This window comes from Pristis pectinata, chromosome 20, assembly GCF_009764475.1.
Source record: "Pristis pectinata isolate sPriPec2 chromosome 20, sPriPec2.1.pri, whole genome shotgun sequence".
In the NCBI taxonomy this organism is placed as follows: domain Eukaryota; kingdom Metazoa; phylum Chordata; class Chondrichthyes; order Rhinopristiformes; family Pristidae; genus Pristis; species Pristis pectinata.
The window spans coordinates 42,686,156-42,692,839 of NC_067424.1; the positions used below are offsets into that span (position 1 = coordinate 42,686,156).

Below are 6,684 nucleotides of genomic sequence, written 5' to 3' on the forward strand. Positions count from 1 at the left end.
AGACTGGAGGATGGGCGATCGCAAGACATCTTGGGACAGATTTGGGGGTATTGAGTTTTGATAGAAATGGGTAGGTTTCAGTGCAAGATTTGCAAGTTTGCCGAATTTGCCATGCGTTCATTAAGAGCAAGAATTGCGGACTAATAATGGTGATACCTGCAAGAAGACATAGAGAGTCTGCCTGAATCAGACTGTGGGGATGTATCCACTGTAAACCACCTGCTGTTTTCCCTCCTCCTTTCCAGTCCCGTGTGTGTTCGAGAATTATGCTGTCTCTCCACTCATTCTGCAACTGTAATGTTCCTCTGCATCATCACTGCACCGAGTCCCCTGCATCTCCAGGCTGAACGCTCAGATTGCTGCATCCGTCCAAATGAGTTCCGACAATTCTACGGTAAGCCCCTTGCCTCCACGGCCTTTTTAAAATCCCGTAGAGCTTTACTAAACTGAATACTGGCTGTCGGAAGTTAAGGAATAGATGCAGGAAAATCTGCAGTTTCACCTATCTCGCACACAGCAGTCATGAAGTCATGTGGAACATTTCATCACATAGCGTTTTCTATGTTAATGTGTAACGTGTATGGCAGCGTTTGCTGATTGCTGTTATTCAGTCCGAAAACGAATCCTCTCTTCCGCAGTCCCCTCCATATCATGACCTGGAACATTCCCGGATCGATGTCTTCTGTCCAAAATCGATGGCCTCGTGATACATGCAAGAAGACTATGGGGATGTATCCACTGTAAACCACCTGCTGTTTTCTCTCCTCCTTTCTAGTCCGTGTGTGTTCGAAAATTATGCTGTCCCTCCATTAATTCTGCAACTGTAACATTCCTCTGCATCTTCATTGCAACTAATAAAATGCCGTTTATTACCCCCCCCCCCGCATCCCCAGCCTGAACGCACAGATTGCTGCTTCCGTACAATGAGCCCCGACCATTACAAGATTATCCGCTTGCCTCCACGTCCTTATTAAAATCCCGTGGGGGCAAGGGGGTAACCGGCTCTGTGCTCAATCGCTCCTCACGTTCCCCTCTGCAGGAATGGTTCAATTGCACCCACTTCCCAAAATGTGCACTCTGCTCCCTTTTCAGAAGTTTCGAAAGTCCACATCCGTTCGGTGCGAACAGCTGGAGGAAGTCAAGGGGACGGGCGAAACCTGTTGTTACCCCATTTTATCTCGACTTTTCATTCCATTCTCATTCCACCAAATTTCGTGAGAAAATCTTCTTGCGAACTTTTCCTTTCATGACTCACAAACCAGAACGGTTTGTGTGAGGGTGAGAAAATTTGGAGTCTGGGAAGTGTTTAAGTGAACGCGTTGAGAACTTGTTCCCCAAATCAATAGCTCATGACGAGGATGGGATTCGAACCCATGCGTGCTAAACACAATGGATTAGCAGTTAATAGCCTTAACCTCTCGGCCACCTCGCCTGTTCTGAATAATCGGCCATTGTTTTGCAACTCATACAAGCTTCTCCTCAGTCCCACACATCAACTTTCAGTTTCTATATTCTATGATAAATTATATTTCTTGGTCATCTTTACCAAAATTTTAATCCGTTTCGAATCCCAAAGGTTTAGCGAATTTTTCAGATTATCGATTTGTATCGATTTTGTGCAATCTATAACATCCCCAATCAGTCCTGGTTTAATTGCTTTTCCAATGAACTTCTGGGCTTTGCGATTCATGTATTATATATTGAAATAAATACAGAGACCTGTCCATTGTCATGAGATTTAATGCAGTTTCCCAACCTTCCCCAGACAAACTTCCACTTCCGGCATATCTTCCTTTGTTAAATAAGCTGTCAGATTCAGCTTCAACCTTCTTTCTCCTGGCGAATGAAACCTGCAATCCAGATGAGAATCCGGTGCCAGATTGGAGCTGAATGTTGAAGTCCTTGAGACCTCCGGTCCAAGAACTGCGCCGTGCAGTTTACAGCATCTCCCTTTCTGCGTTACGCTGAATTGCATCAGGTCACACTTCCCATTATTGGCAGAGCAAAGACAACGACATTCCCAAGTTCAGGATAATGTCGGACACGGCAAAGCTGCAGGATGCGTGCAGTGATATGGCGGGAAGAAAGTGAAGAATTGAGCCTTCGCAAAATATAACCAGTGTTATGTATTTGACAAGTCCACACTTTTGCAGGATATAATGAGATTCGCTAGTATTATTTTTCTTTTGGAAACAGATTGCGCAGTTGGACTTCGATTAAAGTGCCGGAATGTGGAAGTTTAGGATCTGGGCCAAAAACAGGCAAACTGGACCGGCTGAGACAGGCACCTTAGGAGACACGGTCGATAGAGACGGAAGGCCTCTTTCCGTGGTGTGTGACTCACTGAGATCTTCGGTTTGTCGACGGAGCAACAACTGCATTTAATTGAATAAATGTCTGATTGTGTACCTTTCACACGTTTTTATTTCCAGAAAACAGAGATTTCACAATGTTACCAGAGAAACAGAAGGACTGCAGATGTGGAATCTTTGTGAAAAACTCTATAATGCTGGAGGAATAGCCAGGCAGCATGCGGTGAGTAAAGCAGGCAGTCAACGTTTTTCAGAATATTCCTTCAGCACGTTTCCGCTGGTTTCAAACGAGCGGCTTCACCCGTGGTAGGCGAACGTGATAACCACTGCACTACAGAAGCACTGTCGGACACTTCTTGTAGACTGCAGCTGCATGTCTGAACATCCCAATGCGCAATGGAAACTAACAGATGGTTGTGTGTTTCTGCTTTACGAGACTGTTGGCTCAAATAACTGAAAAAAACACGTTCTGTGCCACAATAAAGGATTGAATCCATCGGACCATTCCCGCTGATCCCAACAGCTGTCGATAATCCTGTCGCTAAATACCGTGGCTCCCGATGAATCAAGGCGAAGGTGCAAACTGCGCCACACATTTCACAGACCGCCTGTAGTTTCGAGCGTTCCTCTCTGTGTGTGAGAGACGGAAGGAGAGAGGTGTAAATCTCAATTACGAAAGGGAAACAGTAACGGAGAGAAATTAACAACAATGACGTCTAATGAGGGGTTTGTGGGAGAGAAACGAAGATGGAGACGAGGAGTGGAAGAGTTGGAAGGAGCAATGGCGGGAAACTCAGAGACAGCGAGATCATTATGGAGGCGATTGTGTTTCATGCCGGGTACTCGATGCTGAACTGGTCCTGTCCCTCGTCCGGCCGCCGCTGGGAATGAAGGGTCGATCTTATGTTCAAACTAAAATCGCATTGCATGTTTATTTACAGCAATATCTTTGGGCATCTGTGGTCAAGGTGAACGTTAACGGCAGAAAGACGGACTCTCCTCACAGCCGGGAGCTGCAGTCAAAATGGTGTTTTTGCCCAGGATCAAACTGGGAACCTTTCTTGCGTGAGGTGAACCTCACAACCACTACACAACAGAAAGAGCTGAATGCTTTGGAGTTTACACGAAAGCCTTTCACGGAACGCTGGCGTGGCAAGAGGCAGATTTGGGAATGTTTCCTCCGTGTCCAAAATGTCCACCAGCTGGTGAATAAATGGGCTCGTCCGGGATTTGAACCCGGGACCACTCGCATATTGTATACTTCAACACCCGGAGCGAGAATCATACCACGAGACCAAAGAGCCCATCTGGCTATTACATCACAATTACACAATGAAACAGTTCACATTTAGTTGTTGGAAGCCCTCTGCCATCTCTGTTGCTGAATGTAGCGTACCGACGGAAGGTAAACAAGGAAAGAATGAACAGGAGGAGGAAAAATATTCTAAATTGACCATCACCAGGAAATGGCACGAATTAAGAATCCATTTCTTCACAGAAATAAGAGAAATAACTTCATAGAAGATGGAAGAAGAGAAGGTGGAACATAGAAGAAGAAAATAAGAGAAAAAACAAACTTGGAAACAACAGTATTATTGCCGGGTAAGCCTGTTACAAATCACAGGAACATCAAGAATTGCAAACTGTATCGTTCTTAAGGATCTTCTCATTTCCGTCACTCGCCTCTGACACAGAGGAGAAACAAGAACCTGAATGCAGTTCATTGCTGCTGCGCTCTGTGTTATTTGAGGATGAGCAGACAGTTTCTCCGATTACGGAAAAAAAATCTGCGCACTGGAATGTTTTCTCTTTGTCGTTAACACAGAATAATTCGCACACAACTTCATAATACCATATATCAGAAAGCAAGTGAGGGAGAATCGAAACACTGGTCCACTTTACATTGCTGATTGGATGTGAGTGGCGGCAAAAGGTTGTGCTCGTCGCATTCACCAAGCGGAGCGGGCCGTTGGTCCCAGAGAACGTCACATTATTTCACTTCATTCAAAGCGTCAGACGAGACAGAAGTCTTGGTGTCCAAACCCTGTACGTTGTGAATGGCATTAATGAACGCAGTAATTCAACTCTCCCATCCTAGTAACGTACAGAGACGGATGGGTTTACATCCGGACCTGCTTGAGAGCCATAGGTAAGAATACAGGATCTGTGCCAACGTCATTCGCGGAGAAATGTATTCCCGAAGGTGAACAAATTCGAACAATCAACCACTCCCGTCGCTGGAAACAATTTCGTGCCGTTATTGTCTCTTTCAACAGAAAAATTAACAATTGGTTTCAAAGTCCTTCCCATTTAAGGTGATTTATAAAACACCGGTACATCATTAATTTGTTCATTTTATTTTGCATATCGGGACTTATTCTGAAACTGTGGTGAAATCAGACATAAAAGAGCTCACTGTGGTGGTGAGGTGGCTGTGGAGGGATTGGGGAGATGCGATTGGAGGTGAGGCAAGAGTTCAGTAAATCAGGCGGCATTGTCTCTGCAGAGAATCCGCTCCTGGATCCGGTGATACAATAGTCGGAAGTGGGCGGACACTGACTCTGAAGAAACGAGCAGAATCTGAAGCAATTCCCTCGCAAACAGACGCAGAAGAGCAGGTAATGAAAGTTGTATGTCATTGATACAGCTGTCTGACGGCGCGAAGGCTCCGTGTCTTAACTGGTCAAAGCGCCCGTCTCGTAAACAGGAGATCATGCGTTCAACCCCCAGCGCAGCCTTTCACCTATGGGGTGAATCGCCGTTTGTTGAAAGCGGGTTCCATGTAAGCACTTCCAATCAGGCACCTGCAATCATAAAACAAAATGTCGCAAAAGGAACAGAACAAATAAAAATTCTCCAGAGAGGCTGCAGGTCTGACGGTGTCTGCGGAGCGAGAAACATGGGGGAACGGTTCAAGTACATAACATTTCCGATTACTTTGTTTTCACTTTTCTTGCGTTCCACCTTGTGTTTTTGTTCAGGGTGATAATCGTTTGCTAAACGTGGGTGTGTCCTGCTTTGTTGCCTTGCCCTGGTCCTGTGAACATACCTTTTCACATCGTGTTGCATAGGTAGTTTCTACTGGAACGCCGGCTATTTTACTGTTGATTTCAAGTCACCAGACAGGCTGAGTTACAGATATGAGTTGGAATGCACATGGATATTTAATACCTTTACACACATATGCTTCGTATAAATGTGGACCACGATCAATACACGTCAACAACCTTCCCACAAACTCACGACTGTTCCGCGGCCCCACAGTGATACCCTTGAAAATGACACTAATGCCGCTGTGATCTTTGATTGTTAGATATTGTTCTGCAAACATAGTGCAGCAGAAAATGCTTGTAGAAGAAGGTTTTCACCCAATGGCAGTGGTGGGCTTCGAACCCACGACTCCATGGAGAGTGGAGCATTAATCCAGCGCCTTAGACCGCTCGGCCACGCTGGCGCACAACAAAACGTTGCTTTTCATTCATTGCACAATTGCGCTGATCGGCTGAGCATGTTAATCTTGGTAGATGTTTGCCCTCCGTGTGTCCTTTCCAACTCGTTCTCCCAGAACATTTGTTGGATTCTTGATGCGTTTTCCCTTTTTTAAACCCATCCAATATTTCTTCAAAACAGACCGGAGAGAGCAGTGGTCAACGATTGTCAAGTCAGACTGCAGGATGGCAGACCACGGGGTTTTCCAGACGTCTGTTCAGGGACACTAATTTTCATGAATATTCTCAGTTTTGACATGGGTCTGTCGTGTTAAACTTGCACATTTACAGCGGATGCAGAGAGTGACCTCAGCACCCGATATGCCTGTGTTGTCACGTTCAGTGACCTTTGGACATGTACACCAAGATGTTCATGAAGTGTCTCTCAATGTATTTCATCCAGATGAAGAAATCTCAGCTTCCTCAGCCCAACATTACAAATTAAATCACTGAGATTGGCCACGCTTCCAGAAAATCTCTTCTCAACCGTCTCTGTGATATGAACAATGGTTCTAAACTGCGCCAACAATATGTGAACAAACATCCAATATTGTCCGAAACTCATTTTATGAAGAATTCATGATTCAATACCGTTTGCTCGCTGTTGCCTTTTCAGCAATCAGCAAAAGATGCAACGCACCAGAAATTGCTCCGTTAGCACTCTTCTGCCGTGCCTTCCGAGTCGGCGTTTCTCATTTCAAGAAGTAATGAAGATTATCCGGTTTTATGTGGGGTTCAGGTACCAGGTAATCTCGGCACCTGTGCTTTGTGAGGCGACAGATTTCGCTGATCAAAATTGACATCATTTCCTGAACTACAGAAGACGTACCAACAGGAATAAGGACTCCCAGTTCAGTCACCCAAGAAGGTCACGGGTGATCAGG

At 45.3% G+C, this 6,684-nt stretch overlaps 1 non-coding gene across 1 annotated transcript; it reads right to left on the reverse strand.

The window, feature by feature from the left end:
- Positions 1-1,350: 1,350 nt before the first annotated feature.
- trnas-gcu (transfer RNA serine (anticodon GCU)) lies at positions 1,351-1,432 on the reverse strand. Its single transcript has one exon. It is a non-coding gene; the product is annotated as a tRNA-Ser (tRNA).
- Positions 1,433-6,684: the final 5,252 nt, after the last annotated feature.